Source organism: Tympanuchus pallidicinctus, unplaced genomic scaffold (genome assembly GCF_026119805.1).
Source record: "Tympanuchus pallidicinctus isolate F22 unplaced genomic scaffold, pur_lepc_1.0 scaffold4, whole genome shotgun sequence".
Lineage (NCBI taxonomy): Eukaryota > Metazoa > Chordata > Aves > Galliformes > Phasianidae > Tympanuchus > Tympanuchus pallidicinctus.
In genome coordinates, this window is record NW_026294758.1 from 15,300,209 (window position 1) to 15,315,671 (window position 15,463).

Genomic DNA, 15,463 nt, shown 5'->3' on the forward strand with positions numbered 1-15,463 from the left:
GTGTCTCAGTTTTTAGTTGTCGTTGAAAACTTACCTTGATCAAAGCTGGGTCTGATAGCTTCAAAGCTTTTCTTCCAGTGTCCTGAGTATGTACCTTCAACACAGACTTCATAATGAAGCACTATACCCACCAATACTGTAATTTGTCATTGATTATATCATCTTGAATGTGTAATAAAATGTAGATCAAATACTATGTGTGATAAATTTAATCACAGTCAAACTGTAATCAAATATTGTAGATAACATGTAGATGTTTACTTAAGTAAATGGAAGCAAGAATGTCCTTTGCCAAGATACTTTCATTCATCCGTCTAAACAATGTGAATCATCTCATCATGACAAACATCCCAAGTTGCCTTTATCTGAATACTTATAATCTAGTTAGACTTGTTAACTTGTGCATATCTGTCAGCATACACTGCACAACTGCATTACAAACTGCTGTAATGTATAACATAATTGTGATGCTTTCTACTGAAAAAATAAAAAAAAAAATTGTGTTTTGGATGAGTTACCATGTGCTTCTGTGAAGAATATTAGCAATTATGTGAAAACCATAAGAAATGCAGTGATCCTACTAAACTTGCCAATTGCTCTAGATAATTAAGCAACACTCTGTCTTCGTGCATTTTTATTAAGTGCAAGTATTTCACTAATATTCTTCTGTGAAATGCTATACTGAGGCAACATGATCTTTGAGCAATTTGAATATGCTGTTGTTAAAGTGGCATGTGGCATTGTTACAGTAGTATGTAGAAACCACCTGGTGCCAAGCAGACCTACCTAGAAATCTGAGTTTCCAGAGTTCCTGTCTTTTCTGAAGTGCTCACTCATCTTACTGTCTCTAGAGTTACCAGGCAGAGTGACTAAGAGGACCAAATTAATGCTGATGATCAAGTGCTTTCTGAGTTAGCTCTGAGGATGTTCTCCAGTCATTGAACTTTCTACTTCTCCATTGAGAAAACTCCACCAAACACATCTGAGTGGTGAGGATCTGTGAAAATGGTGATAAGAGAACAGCCTTAGGAAAATTATACATGTATCAAGATAAAGTTTAATTCAGTATAGTAAATAAAATTGTATAAATAATATTTTCTGAAATGCACTGTTTATAAGAAAATAGCTAACTACGTTAACCCTATTTGACAGTGAGACTGAATTATCATTTTCCAAGTACAAAAATGATACGATTTAAGACCAGGAATACAGGATGGTTTTCCTCCATCATCCTGAAGTGCAGGGGCTCCTTTTTGATTTGTACCCTTAGGCATCTGGCAATAGACAAAGGGCTGGGCTGAAAGCAGCTACCCACAACCTCCTATAGTTGTTGTATAAGGCAAATTCATTACAGCTAGAAGCAGACATTGTCAGCTGTGCTCTTCAGATAAACTTAATTATTCACCATCTCCATAGTGGTTGTACTTAGAAAATGTAACCCTGTTCCTACAACTATTTAATCTACCAACAAAATTCTAGAATATGATTATTCAGAACAGCTTTGTTTAATTTTTCTCTTATTTTTTTGTATGTGACATTGCCCACAAATTGTAAATAATAACCATTTTATTACTATTCTTAGCCAAATATTGCCTATTTATAAAAAAAATTAACCTAAATCCTGACTTCAGCCCTAAAGACTACCCTATGTTTTTTTTTTTTAATGAGAAAAGTTTAATCCTTGTCTACTCAAATAAGAATTTAGGAGTATCAATTGCATCACAGAACAGGCTCCCCTGTGAGAATGGGGAGAACAAAAACGGTGAGATGTTAAACATGGCCAGAACTGTTGTTTTTTATGAAATGGAAGACATGCCAGCTTCATATCTACCAAGGATAAGAAGGGTTTTCCAAGGAAACTCCCAGCCAATACTGGGGAAGCTTTTTCACTCTGGTGTTCTTCCCTCCATAAATAATGCTGCTGAGAGACAAATGCTATTTTGATTTCTTCAGGGCTCAGAAGTTATGAGTCCTCTCAGTAAAACAATGGTCCCCAACAGTTCAGTATACATGCTCTTCTGTGCTTCAGTGCTGTCATCACTCATTTTTTCTTTATTTACAGCACTAACAATCCCAGTTCCTTACAATGCCATTTGACAATCCAAGTAATGGAACAACTACATGGATTATAGTGTAAATTTCAGGTGCTTACTGCATGTGTCCTGTACTTCATTCTAGCCAAGATTCTTCACTCATTCAATTACTGAGCATGATAAACTGCTTTACAAAAAAAAAAAAGAGTTGTCAACAGAGTGAATTGAAGTTCATGAAAGTGTTTGGAAGAGGATTAGAATGACATGAAAAGATTTACAACGGACCAGTACTGACATTTTCTAACTAGTGCTTATTGTGCAATGAAGCACTCTTGGAAGTTGCTGAACTCAGTAAGTATCTCTAATCAATAATTAAAATCAATTCAAGGATTACAAATATGTATCTGAGTGCTAAATTTCATCCTAAATCCTTCGTACTTTTGACATTATATCACAGTTTCAAGTGCAACACAAGTTTATTTAAAATGATGAGCAGAACGGAAACTTTTTATAGCTACACATTGCACAGTATTTTAAAAACAAAGCTTCACAATGTTCTTCTAAATTTGCTCTTTTTTCTTTTGACACTCATTGGATCTTCACACATCCTGTATATACATGCAACACTGTTAGCTGCTCACGCCTGTAGTGTTTTGCCAGGTTCCACACAGAAGCTCAGGTTCAATCAGATGCAAGCAAGAAGCACATACTGACCTAGTCCAGTAGAAGTTTCTCAACTTTTCTTTTCTGACATAAATCTGAAAAGTGTGAATTACTGCAAAGACCTCTAAAGCTCTGTAACTGTGGTAAGTATGGGAGCTACACTGATTGAGCATGTGCTGTAATGTGAAGCATGCCTCCTGAACTCTTATTGCACTACAGAGGTGTATTTTCCAAGAAGCTGTGCTGGAAGAGGAAGGGGATAATCTAGACAGGGACAAAACTTCCTGTAGCAGAAGATTAGATCAGAAGAGAAGCTGTGCAGAGCCTCGTACGACATGGTCAAACATTCCTATATCAAAAGAAAAACAAATACCAGTGTTCACAGTGGAAGGAGTATGACTCAAAAATTGCTACAGTAGTGCGCACGGCAAAAGGGAAGAATTACACCAGTACTGAGTTTCTGTAACAGAACCAATAGCTGCACTGAAATAACAAGGGTTGGATTAGACCAGAGGCTGAGCTAAGTAACCCAGACTGGCTGTTTTCTTCTGCACTGTTCTGGGATGCTCTCAAGTTCCTGAATATCTGCATCACCACTGAAAATGATCCAAGGCAAGGTACCCGGTATTAAACAGTTGTTTCCTCATATTATTTTCTGACTTCATTACTCAAGAAATATTTAAATGCTTTTTTTTCTTCCCCTACCTACCTTTTCAATGAAATCATTTATTTAGAAATGTATTCAAAAATCACAGACTTAATGGCCTATTCCTTTTAGAGTTGTGCTAATGAATCTAAGACTCTTCAGAAATCACCACAGGCCAATTACAAACACAACAGTGAACATAAGATAAAGGGCTGTGAACACCCAGGAGAAGTGAAGGATTTCTCTATCTTAGAGTGTATTTTGATGTTGTGGAGCTTGGGACTGGGAATGATAAAGCTGAATCTTTATGGACAATGATCAGTGGAGGGTCAACAAGGTGGACATTCTGATGGGAGTCTGTTATAGACCACCTAACCAGGATGAAGAGTCAGATGAGACATTCTATGAACAGCTGGCAAAAGTTGTGCTATCAGTAGCCCTTGTCCTCACAGGGGACTAAAAATTCCCTGATATATGCTGGAAATATAATACAGTGCAGAAGAAGAAGTCTAGGAGGTTTCTAGAGGGTATGGAAAATAACTTTTCTAATGCAGCTGGTAAGAGAGCCTACCAGGGAGCTGCCCTCCTAAACCTGCTGTTCACAAAGAGAAAAGGGCTGGTGGGAGATTGGAGATCAGGAGCTGACTTGGACAGAGTGACCATGAAATGGTAGAGTTCCCAATTCTTGGTGAAGTCAGGAGAGGGCAGCATCAAAACTGCTGCCTTGGTCTTCCAGAGGGCAGATTGTGAACTGCTCAAGACACAGGTAGGGAGGATCTCTTGAGATTCAGTCCTGAAGAGTAAAGAGGTCCAGAAAGGCTGTTTGCTTTTGCTCAAGAAGAAAGTCTTAAAGGTACAAGAACAGGGTATACAACTGAGCCAGAAGACACATCAACAGGAAAGAATACCGACATCAATTAACAGGGAGCTCTTCCTGAGGCTGCAGGAGAAAAAGAGAATTTACCTCTTGTGGAAGAAGGGATGGACAACTCAGGGAGCATATGAAGAAGTTGCTTGGATGTGCAGGGAGAAAGAAAAGCAAAAGCCGAGCTTGAACTCAGCACGGCTGTTGAAGTAAAACAGAACAAAAATATATTTTTACAAATATATTAACAATAAGAGGAGGGCTAGGGAGGATCTCCATCCTCTTCTGGATTTGGATTTAACAGACTTAAGCTGCAGCATTGGAAGTTCTGCACGAATGTGTGCAAGAACTTCTTTACGGTGAAGGTGACGGAGCACTGGAACAGGCTGCCCAGGGGGATTGAGGAGTCTTCTTCTCTGGAGATGTTCAAGTCTCGCCTGGATGCCTACCTGTGTGACCTGGTTTAGAGAACCTGCTTTGGCAGGGGGGTTGATGATCTCTAGAGGTCCCTTCCAACCCCTACAGTTCTGTGATTCTGGTGGGGAGAGTGACCATTGAGGATATGGAAGAGGGTGAGGTTCTCAATGCTTTCTTTAAATCTGTCTTTAAAAGTCAGATCAGTTATCTTTGGGATACTCTACAACCTGAGCCAGAAGTCTCAGAATAAGCCCCCCACAATTCAGGTGGAAATGGTTAGAGACCTACTACTCCACCTACCCTGCCACAAGTCCATGGGGATGGATGGGATCCACCCGAGGGTGCTGATAGAGCTTGCAGAGGTGATAGCCAAGAAACCTTCCATTATCTATCAACATTCTTGGTCAACCGGAGAGATCCCAGAGGATTGAAGGCTTGACAATGTGACTCTCATCTACAAGAAGAGTTGTAAGGAGGATCTGGAGAACTACAGGTCTGTCAGCCTGACCTCAGTGCTGGGAAAAGTTATGGATTATCTTAAGAGAGATAACACAGCATGTGCGGAGGATGAGGTCTAGCTAGCATAGGTTTGTGACGGAAAGCTCCTGCTTTACCAACTAGATATCCTTCTATGATTGAGTGAGGGAAAGGCTGTTGATGTGGTCTACCTGCACTTCAGCAAAGCCTTCAACACTGTCTCCCACAGTATTCTCCTGGAGAAGCAGACAGCCCATGGCTTGGACAGGCACACTCTTGGCTGGGTAAGAAACTGGATGGAGGGCTGGGCCCAGAGAGTGGTGGTGAATGGAATTAAATCCAGCTGATGACTAGTCATGAGTGGTGCTCTTCAAGTGTTGGTGCTGGGGCCTGTCCTGTTTAAAATCCTTATTGATGACCTGGATCAGGGCACTGAGTACACCTAAGCTTGCAGATGACACCAAGTTGGCAGGAAAAGCATGAGCAATAAATACCAAGAACATCTATGAAAGGTTTAACTCAGGTTTTCCTCAAGCTCCTTCATTTCCTAGGCTTCCTTCATTCCCTGAGGCTCAGGGGCAGACACCCACGCATAGACCCCCTTCATGAGTGCGTTACAGCTATGGCAGTTTTCCAGTGGGGGTGACTGCACACAAGCTATGTAGTAACATACTTGTGTCTTATTATAAATCGTTTCAATACCAGTGCACACTCTCTACATTATAAGGAATAGCTGTTCTCTGTGTTTTAAAGACTGTCAGACTGATGTGACATTGTACTAAGTCATGAATTCATTTTTTTAAAGGCCATCTTAAAACTATCCAGCTTTACTAAGGCATATGAATTACCACTGCTTACTACAATTTGCAGTAATTACAGTTTGTTTAGTGAGATAGTTTTTAATTGCAGGCACCACTGAAATAACAATCCAACAAAAAAACAATTTCTGAAATAATTCACTTTAAGCTAGAGAAAGGAAAGTGTTGGGGAGGAGTCAGTTTAGACAACCTATTCTGGCGCATTTTCAGAGCAAGGGAGTCCTGATTCTCTGTCTTCTTGGTATAAATCAGTAACAACACCCTGCTATCAGTGGAGTTACACTGGTATAAAAACAACATATATGAGAGTAGAAATCAGATCCATATTCAGAAGACTATTAGTCACTCCTTTATAGAACATGTTACAGAATCACAGAACCATGGAATGGTTCGGGTTGAAAGGGACCTTTAAGATTGTCAAGTTCCAACCTGCTGCCACAGGCAGGGACACCTCTCTCTAGATCAGATTGCTCAAAGCCCCATCCAGACTGGCCTTGAATGCTTCAGGGAGGGGTCATCTGCAACCTTTCTGGGAAACCCATTCCAATGTCTCACCACCCTCACAGTAAAGGATTTCTTCCTAGTACCTAGCATAAATCTACTCTCATCCTGCTAAAAACCATTTCCCCTCATCCTGTCATTACATCCTCTTCCAAAATTTACTTAATTCACTTAATTCACTTAAGCTTTAACCTTAATTTGAAAATATAAGGGTAAACATGACATAGGAGTTGGAAAAGAGTCTCTTTGAGTGTAAGCCTGGTAAGGCCGAGTGTGTGTGGAGATGGGCAGGTGGGGACGGGACGAGGAAGATCCAACCTAAGTATGCTAACCTGTTGAAGCTATTCTTATTGACTTATTTGAATGTTATGCTGAGATGCTTAGGATCTTTCATGTGCTACATGGGAGCTTTAAAAAAAAATATTCTGTGACCATGATTCTGTGACCCCAACTTGCTATTAAGATTCCAAAGATAACTGAACATCAGCCTCTAGAGTGCACCAAATTCTTGGTCAAAGCTTTATAACATCTGAAGTTAAATTATTCCATTAATAATAATAATAATAATAATAATTTGCCACTCTATAAGTGAATTAAAGGAGATTTAAGCTTCCAACCTGTTTTAAATGCTTTATTATGTAACTTCAGAAAGGCAAGCATTTCAGTCACTTTCACAGAATCTCAGAACTGTAGCAGTTGGAAGGAACCTCTGGAAATCCTTGAGTTCAGTAACCTGCTGAAGTAGGTTCCTTACAGTAGGTTACACAGGAAAGCATCCAGGTGGGTTTTGAAGATCTCTAGAAGAGGAGACTTCACAACCTCTTTGGGCAGCCCGTTCCAGTGCTCTGCTGTCCTCAAAGTAAAGAAATTATTTCTTACATCAGATGAAACTTCCTGAATTCCAGCTTGTGCCTGTTGTCCTTGTTCTGTTGCAGATCATCACTGAAAAGAGTCTGGCACCATTCTCTTGACACCTGCCCCTTAGGTATTTTTAAGTATTTGTATGACACCCCTCTCAGCCTTCTCTTCTCCAGACTGAACAGTCCCAGGTCTCTCAACAGTCCTCATAATGGAGATGCTCCAGGCCCCTTATAATGTTTGTGGCCCTCCACTGAATTCTCTCTAGGAGATCTTTGTTTTTCCTCAAATGGGGAGCACAGAAGAGGGCACAGTACTCCAGATGTGTTTCAACCTGCTCTTTTTAGCAGCCATACACTTTTTAATACACTCCAGAGACCACTGGTCTTCACCACAAGAGCAAACTGCTGGCTAAACCATTGGCCACCACGACATTCATATCCTTCTTTGCAGAGCTCCTCTCTAGCAGGTCAGCCCCTGTTCTGCACTGATGCGTGCATGAGCATGCATTGTTCCTCCACAAGCTTAGGGGACTCTATACCTGACGTTCTGGAACCTCATCAGGCTCCTCTTTGCCCAACCTTCTAGTCTATCCAGGTTATTCTGTCTTGCTGAACAGCAGCACAGTTTTCTAGTCTGTCAGCCATTCCTCCTTGCTTCGTATCATCAGCAAACTTGCTGAGGATGCACTTTATCTCTCTATTTGGGCTGGATTAATTTCAATAACCTGCTGGGTAAGAGCAGTATTTGATGCACCTGTGAACTATCTTGCTGCAAGCCACGGTTAATCTAAAAGCCATGGTTAATAAGAGGTATTGATGTTGTGTATTTTTTTCTTTTTTGTGTCTCTCTTTTTCTCTTTTTTTTTTTTTTTTTTTTTTTGTACAGTTTCTTTGAACAGGTCATTAATAATTTCATTGGAAGGGGATATCTGCTAACCTCTTCAATATACTCATTTTGGATAGAGTAAGAAGTAAAACTTTCATGGAATATCAGATCTAAATAACTCTCAGTATTAAACTACCTTATAAATGCCTAATAAGTTATATTTTCTTAAAGATATACTATCTGAAGAAAAGAACTGCGGGAAAATCTATCTTACCCATATCTTTCTGACCCTAAACTTTCAGTAACATCTTATTTTAAAAATGTCCTTTACATCTGAAGAAGCTTTTTATTATCACTTGCTACATGTGAATCATCTTCAGGTGCTCATTCAGTGTGAACGACCTGTTCAGTTTTTGGCCAGTGGGCTGTATCCAACCTGAATTGCCAGCAAAATGGCCCATCACTGGAGCTGGAGTGTTCTGGGAAGCTATTCCTTTTGTAGGGGAAAGAAGAAACAAAAGAACAGGCACAGTCTGAATTCACAGGAAGATAAGGTATGTACATCATTCCATCAGTTATACTGGGTTGCACAACCAGCCTTCTCTAAACTTTTATCCCATAAGCTTCCCTTATAAATACCTGAGGAATTTTATTACACAGTATGATAAGCTCTATCAAGACCTCAACAGCTTACTGTGTGAATTTCTGAAAAAATGTACTGCTCGCAGAAAAATTACTCCACGCAGAAAAATAAATTAAAACCCAGTGTAATCAGAGGAAAGAAAGCTTCTAACGCTGTGAAAGATCTATGTGTAGCAGGGGAACACCTTAATCATTGGGTAAATCTTCAAGTGTCTGCCAGAAATGGTGCTGGAGCACTGAAATACACATACATGGGACCTGGGCCTTGTTCATTTAAATTCTTTTATCCCTATGTATTGAATTTCTTATGTGCAATTTTGTGCAATCCTAAAAGAAAATCTTTTAGGAGACTGAGGTGGGAAAAAAAAACTCAGTATTGTTGCGTAGGTGGTTTTGATTAGAGTTGGCAGCAATTTAAAATGAGATGCATCTTCCAGAAGAAAAGGCAATTTTATCAGGGAAAATACACGTGATACGTGAATAAGACCTTTGACTACTGATGGGCAAATTTACTGAAAAAATGTAAGTGCTTATTACAAGCATTTTCAAATCTTTGGAGATCTCCCTCAATTTCCCTTCTCTTCTACCAAGGCAGTATAGCATTTTTCAAGTTGATTTTTTTTGCTCCTTTTCCTGTCCAGGTGATTATTTATGCCAGAACACAGAATATACAAAATGCTGTTGAGATGATTCAGAAGGCACAAAAGATTACCCATTGTATCCACTTCCAGATTATTTTACTGGCCTACTGGCCTCCTGCTGCTAGGAGTTCCTGAAACCTGCACCAGGACCCATATATATATTCAAGATATATATATATATATATATATATATACATATATATATATACGTATGCATGTATTAAAATATGTGTCTCAAAAAACTGTTGTAGGGGCCCTCTGGTTTATTTAAGAGCCAAAGGTGAAATCCATAACTTTCTGACATTTCTTCTACTTCTCATAGTGATATCAGTAGCTTTTGCCTGCGGTCCTGGTAGCCAGGAACAGGCATTGCCTGTACTCTGAGCTCAGCAGAGACTGTGTAGCTGCAGTAGCACAGTGCTGAGCCTGAGCAAATACATCCTGCCTTCTCAGCAAGGCTTGTTAGCTTGGGCTGTGTGCCTGCTAACTGTAGCTACATGGCTTCTGGTTTGAGGCCAGTTTGCATCTGGTTGGCTCAGAGAACAGGAAGAGGAAACCTGCGTCTGGTTGCAAAATATCTTGCAGCTGTTCTAGATGCCGATTCAAGGGGGGCAGAAGTGGTACTAAGAATAACAGTAGGGAGCTTGTGCAGTCCCTCTGCACAATCAACAGCAGATTTGACACTGTGGACATGAATGGAAAAAAAAAAAAAAATCAACAGTGAAATATGCAGTATCTTGAATTTTTCTTTTTTTCCTGTGGGTACTGCAAATTTGCTTAACTCTTTGATGATCTAGTTGCTTCACTACATCCCCCTCACTTGTTATTCCATATCTGGGAGTGTATGTTACACTCACACTGCACTCCCACTAAATGCCAACTTGCTGCAAGTCAAACAGCTTTGGCACTTACACCCACATACACCTGTTTCCTGACCGACAGATACATGATGTGTAACTTACACCACTGAGATCGCATGATTGGATTCTGCACCTTTTCCTATTTATTTATGCATTTTTAAAGGTACTTTGGGGTCAAGGTAAACACACATACTCTCCTGCCCTGGCCTTGCCCCATTTAAGCCACCTTTACTTTCTGTCAGAGGCAAAATGTCTAGACTTGCAGAGTCTGACAGGGATCACAAGACAGATGCTGCTGTAGCTTGACGAGTGGCATGACATTCACGTTATATGTAATAACATGAGATTGGAAGGGAACACTGAGTGTTTCCATACTCCTTGTTGAACTCTGAAAGCTAGACTGGCCAACTCAGATATGCCCAAATAAGTCAGCAGGATACTGAAAAATTTATTACTGTAACAATGAAGAGGAGTGAGTAGGTGAAGTGCAGCCCAAAAAGCACCTCTTGGGTTGACCTATGAAGCAGGGCAGAGCATGGCACCAATCTGGAAAGACATTAACCTACAGTGAAAAGAAAGGAAGAGAAGAATCTTAAAATGACAAAGCCAAAAGTTTGCTTTATGTAATGGTTAGAATGGAAACAACCTCAGTTTTATTTCTTCTGTGTGTTATAGTGCTTACACTTTTCCATTCATATGAGCATACTTTTTCTGGATTGGTGCAATCTACTTAAAATAATTTTCCAATTAAGCTGTGTCCTAGAGATAGAAGCTATGTTTATATTTAAACAAAATAATTTTATATTTTAAAATTAATGTATAAACTTCAGGTTTTGACCCCTGTGGAACAATGATTAAGATAATTATTTAGTTTTACAAACAAACAAACAAACAAAAAACCATAATTGAAAATTCACATTTTGTAGCTGAGAATTTTCTCTATCAAATAGTGTTATTTCAGTCTTTGTATCTGTTGTAGTTTCCAGTGAAATAAATAGAGGCATTAGTTTCAGAGTGTCCTATTTATATACCTGTGCATATTCACCTGTGCATACATAAGTCAAATGCAGGACATAAAAACATTACCAGCCTGTACTCACTGATGGCTCCTACATCTGTCTTGTTTCTGAAAGATATTTAATTACTTATTGCAATTCTTCTGAATGGAGAGTAATTATGTTCATCAGAGTGTACTAGATTCTGATCCTAATCTTCAAAGACTTGTATTTGTGTTTTGTGGTGAGTGACAGAGATGCTGCCTCAGTAGAAACAAATCTTGACAAACTGGAAAGGCCAGGTCCCCTTTGTGGCCTCTGTCAGCCACAAAACATTGGTAGGAAGTGTTTTCACTCCTTTCACAGATTTGCTTATAGATTAAGGTTAGAACTGGCCTCCAGTGCAGATATGACTTATACCAGAGTGACCCAAGTTCATAGCACGTCAGCAATGACCTAATCATTGCTCCCTCAGCTTAAATCTTGGAAGCATGTCATGTTGCTTTTTATGATGGCATAACTGAATCACCGGACAAAGGGAAAAGCCACTGACATAATCCACCAGGACTTCAATAAGGCCTTCAACGTGGTCCCCCATAATATTCTTCTTTCCTAACTGAAAAGGTATGGATGGGTGGATTGTTTGACAGATGAAGATCTAATTGTGAGATCATACCCAGAGAATGGTGGTCAGTGGCTCAATATCCAGATTGAGATCAGGAGTGAGTGGTGTCTGTTAGGGTCAGTACTGGGACCCATGCTCTTTAATCACAGAATTAATATTTTCATTCATAAAATCACCAGTGCACCCTTGGGAACCTTGTGGGTGATACTAAGCTATGTTGTTGCTGTTGATGTGCCCAAGGGATGGGGTATCATACAGATGGACCTAGACACGAACTACATGAGATTCAATAAATCCAAGTGCAGTGTCTTGCACCTGGGTCATGGCAACCCCTTCTATCACTAGGTATCCTGTTCACTGCAGGTATGATGGACTAGATCTTTAATAATCCCTTCCAACTAAAAAAGTTATATGATTCTATGATTCTCTTTTTCAGATATGGCTTCTTTCCTACAACTGTGTGTATCACATCCCATCTGTATAGAAGGAAGAGATGGATCTACCAATATCAGCTTTACTACTCAATGATTCTCCATTCGGTTATAACTCCCCTCTGGCTGATTGTGCCTATTTCTGGTCTCTTCATTGGCTGAAATGCCAAAATCATATCTTCAACATCAGTGCCAGCTAAATAAATCCATAAATCCTCTACTGTAGAGTCTACAGTCAGTGGATCATCTGTGGGCATCATCCATCAGTGATGATCCCTTGGGAGGAAGTCCCTGTCTCTTCACTGCCTGGAGAGAAACCAGCTTCTTCAGGCTAACAGTATCCACTGTGAATAACAATGTTTGAAAATGTTTTTGCTGGCTAGAGGAAAGCAAGGGATATCTTGTTCAGTTACATCTGACCTCAATCACTTTCAGAAAAACAATAGAGAAACTGAAAAGCTATATTAAACTATTTTTTGCAAGAATATCTCAGGAAAGCAGTGATTCAGAATACTAGAGGACTAAAATGAAAGACAAAAGTAAATATACAGACTGGAAAGGAATTTTTTTTTTTTTTTTTTTTTTAATAAACTCCATGAAATAATAACATGGTTTGAAAAAATAGATGTTAGGTCATAGAGACTGTTTACATAAGCTCATGTGATGAACAATGTCTGGATGTAGTAGAATTTTATAATATAACCTTACCATATCATGCACTGAGTTGACTAAAAAGAGGTATGCATGTATTGGTCTACCCCTTTGTTAAGGGGGCTGACTGGCAAACAGAAAATTTTGTTTCATGTAAGCACCACATGAATGTGGTGACCCAGATCCCAGCCCATATGAAGCCTGGGAAGAGCTGACCAAACCTCACATGCATGTGCTTAAAGCGTATAGTGCCAAGAACTCCAGGTCAGGAGCACTTCTTGATGCACATGGACAAAGGAACATCATGATTTCTTTCTTCTGGGAAGATCCATTACTGAAGATGCACTTTTGAGGGAAAGATCAAGAATTTCCTCTTTTTTCCTGCTTCTTGTTGATATGGAAAGTGAATGTGGTAGGAGTAGAAGCAGTAGCCTCAGAAGCGATTTACAGAACTGTGAATATTGTGTAATATGTTTATGACTTTGTTTTGGGATTCTCTTCTTCTCATCTGTATTGAAACTCTTCATACAGAGAAGATAGGGTGATGATAACAAATGCAAGCTGCAGAAACCATAGTAAATGAAGAAGTCATGAAATATATTAGAAATATATACTCAGAGGTTGTTTAATAAATTAAAAATTACAAATGTTTTAAAGAAATTACAAATTACCTCTCCTGCTGCTGGTTTTGCTATTACAATTTCAGTTGGGTTCAGTTCAATTATACTTGGCATGACAAACTTTGCAAGTGTTTCCAATGTGTAAAAACACATGGACTCTTTGGATATCTTTCAGGGATAGGTTTCCGCTGAGGACAGGACTATACAATTTGTTTGGAGTTTGGTTTCTAGAGAACATTAATATTATCCTACTCTGGGTCACATATACTCACTTACTTCCATCTTGGGAATAAACTTTTCCTTGATATTCCACATGAACTCTCTCCTATGCTGCAATCTGATCCTCCTTAATGAAACCCTATCTTATTCTGAGATGAAAGAAACAGAATTTTCACAAGATCTTGGCTATTCATGATCATTCTGGCTACAACTTCAGTGTTTGCAGGAGATCAGGCAACCCAGTTGGCACTACCAATGTGTCAGGCTAGTTTGCCGGAGGAAAAATAAGTAGTGCACACTATTCTCAGAATATTAACATTAAATTTTTCAGAACGTTTTTTTTACCCAACATTATTACCATATGTTCTGATATTTCTGCATTTTAGTCTAAAGACTCAAATCTTCCTGTAATTTAGCAGTTTTCCCCCATTTACTTTGATACCATGATTTTCAGTACGATTCTTACCTAAATCATTGGAAGAGCAGATATGTAGACCTTATTTTACAAGGCATTTCTTGGTCTTAAGTTTTTCCAGGTAGAAATAGGTGAAACATCCAAACTTAGTACTGCGATAGTCAAAGGGAGTTATGGGGGCCTTGGCAGGGGTCAGTGAGAGAAAGCTTCTCTTCAACAGGAGACCTGGCTTGTAGCTACAGACCTGCCCTCAGTCCCAGGTGCTAGCAGGTAAAAGTCAGGCTGCAATGAGACGAGAAGAAAAAGCACCTAAGCTACACATATAAAATGCACATACGCATAAAAGACTGTTATAAGCTGGTTCAAAACAAATAAGACATATCGCACGTATGCAAATGCTCAAATCGTGGAGTTTAGCCGCTTCAAGCTGTCCCAGTCAAAACCGTAGCGACTGATCGCCACGTACACGGGGGTTTCAGTCGGTTCCCTCATCCAGGGAACCGCGAGGTAACAGAGCAGCCCCGCAGTTCTCCCGAGAACGGCTGACGTGATGCGGGACGCGCCCTGCCTTGAAAAAGCCTCCGGGACAGGGAGAGGAGTGCGGGTGTGGGAATCACGTGCGCTGTTTTGACGAAGCGAAACTGTAAGCCAACTAATCGCGTCACTACACAGGGAGATGGGTTGTTATCTCGATGTGAAAAGTGATTTTCAGGACAAAACCCCGAGCAGTCAGCGAGCAGGCAAGGCGGGTCACCTTGCCGTACAGGAAGGGGTTTAGCACTTAGCACTTAACGGGTCATTTAACGGGTCGTTGCTCTCTGGACACACCGAGGTGCAACCATGGTGACCACCCGGCGGCGAGCTGCTGCTAAAGGGGACATGGAGACTGAGACTGAAAGCATGAACCATGCTGCAGTTCAGGTCTCAGGCTGCTGTCACTGCTACAGGAGGGCAGCCAGGTGTGCAGTGTGAGCTGGTGGATGATCTGCTCAGCCAGGGGGTGGAGCTAAAGGAGGAAGTAGAAAGGCTAAGGAGCATCTGGGCTTGTGGGAAGGGAATGGGTTGGTGGAGTTGCACTCTGCCATCGCTACAGGAAGGGTCTGGGCAAAATGCATCTCAAGTGGTGGGGGATCGTCTGCCTTCTCATGGTCAGGTGGGAAGGGGCGACCTCGACGACAGCATCAGATGGAAAGAAGTCCCTGTTGGGGGCAGCAAGCAGACTGCCCCTCAGCCTGTCCACCTTCCCAGGTGCCCTTAC

At 40.3% G+C, this 15,463-nt stretch overlaps 1 long non-coding RNA gene across 1 annotated transcript in view; it reads right to left on the bottom strand.

The window, feature by feature from the left end:
- Positions 1-8,833: 8,833 nt before the first annotated feature.
- Positions 8,834-15,463, bottom strand: part of LOC128089783 (uncharacterized) — a 39,668-nt gene continuing 33,038 nt past the window's right edge. Inside the window, exon 3 of the long non-coding RNA XR_008210678.1 lies at positions 8,834-10,811. This is a non-coding gene — a long non-coding RNA (uncharacterized LOC128089783). The remainder of the gene's footprint in view (positions 10,812-15,463) is intronic.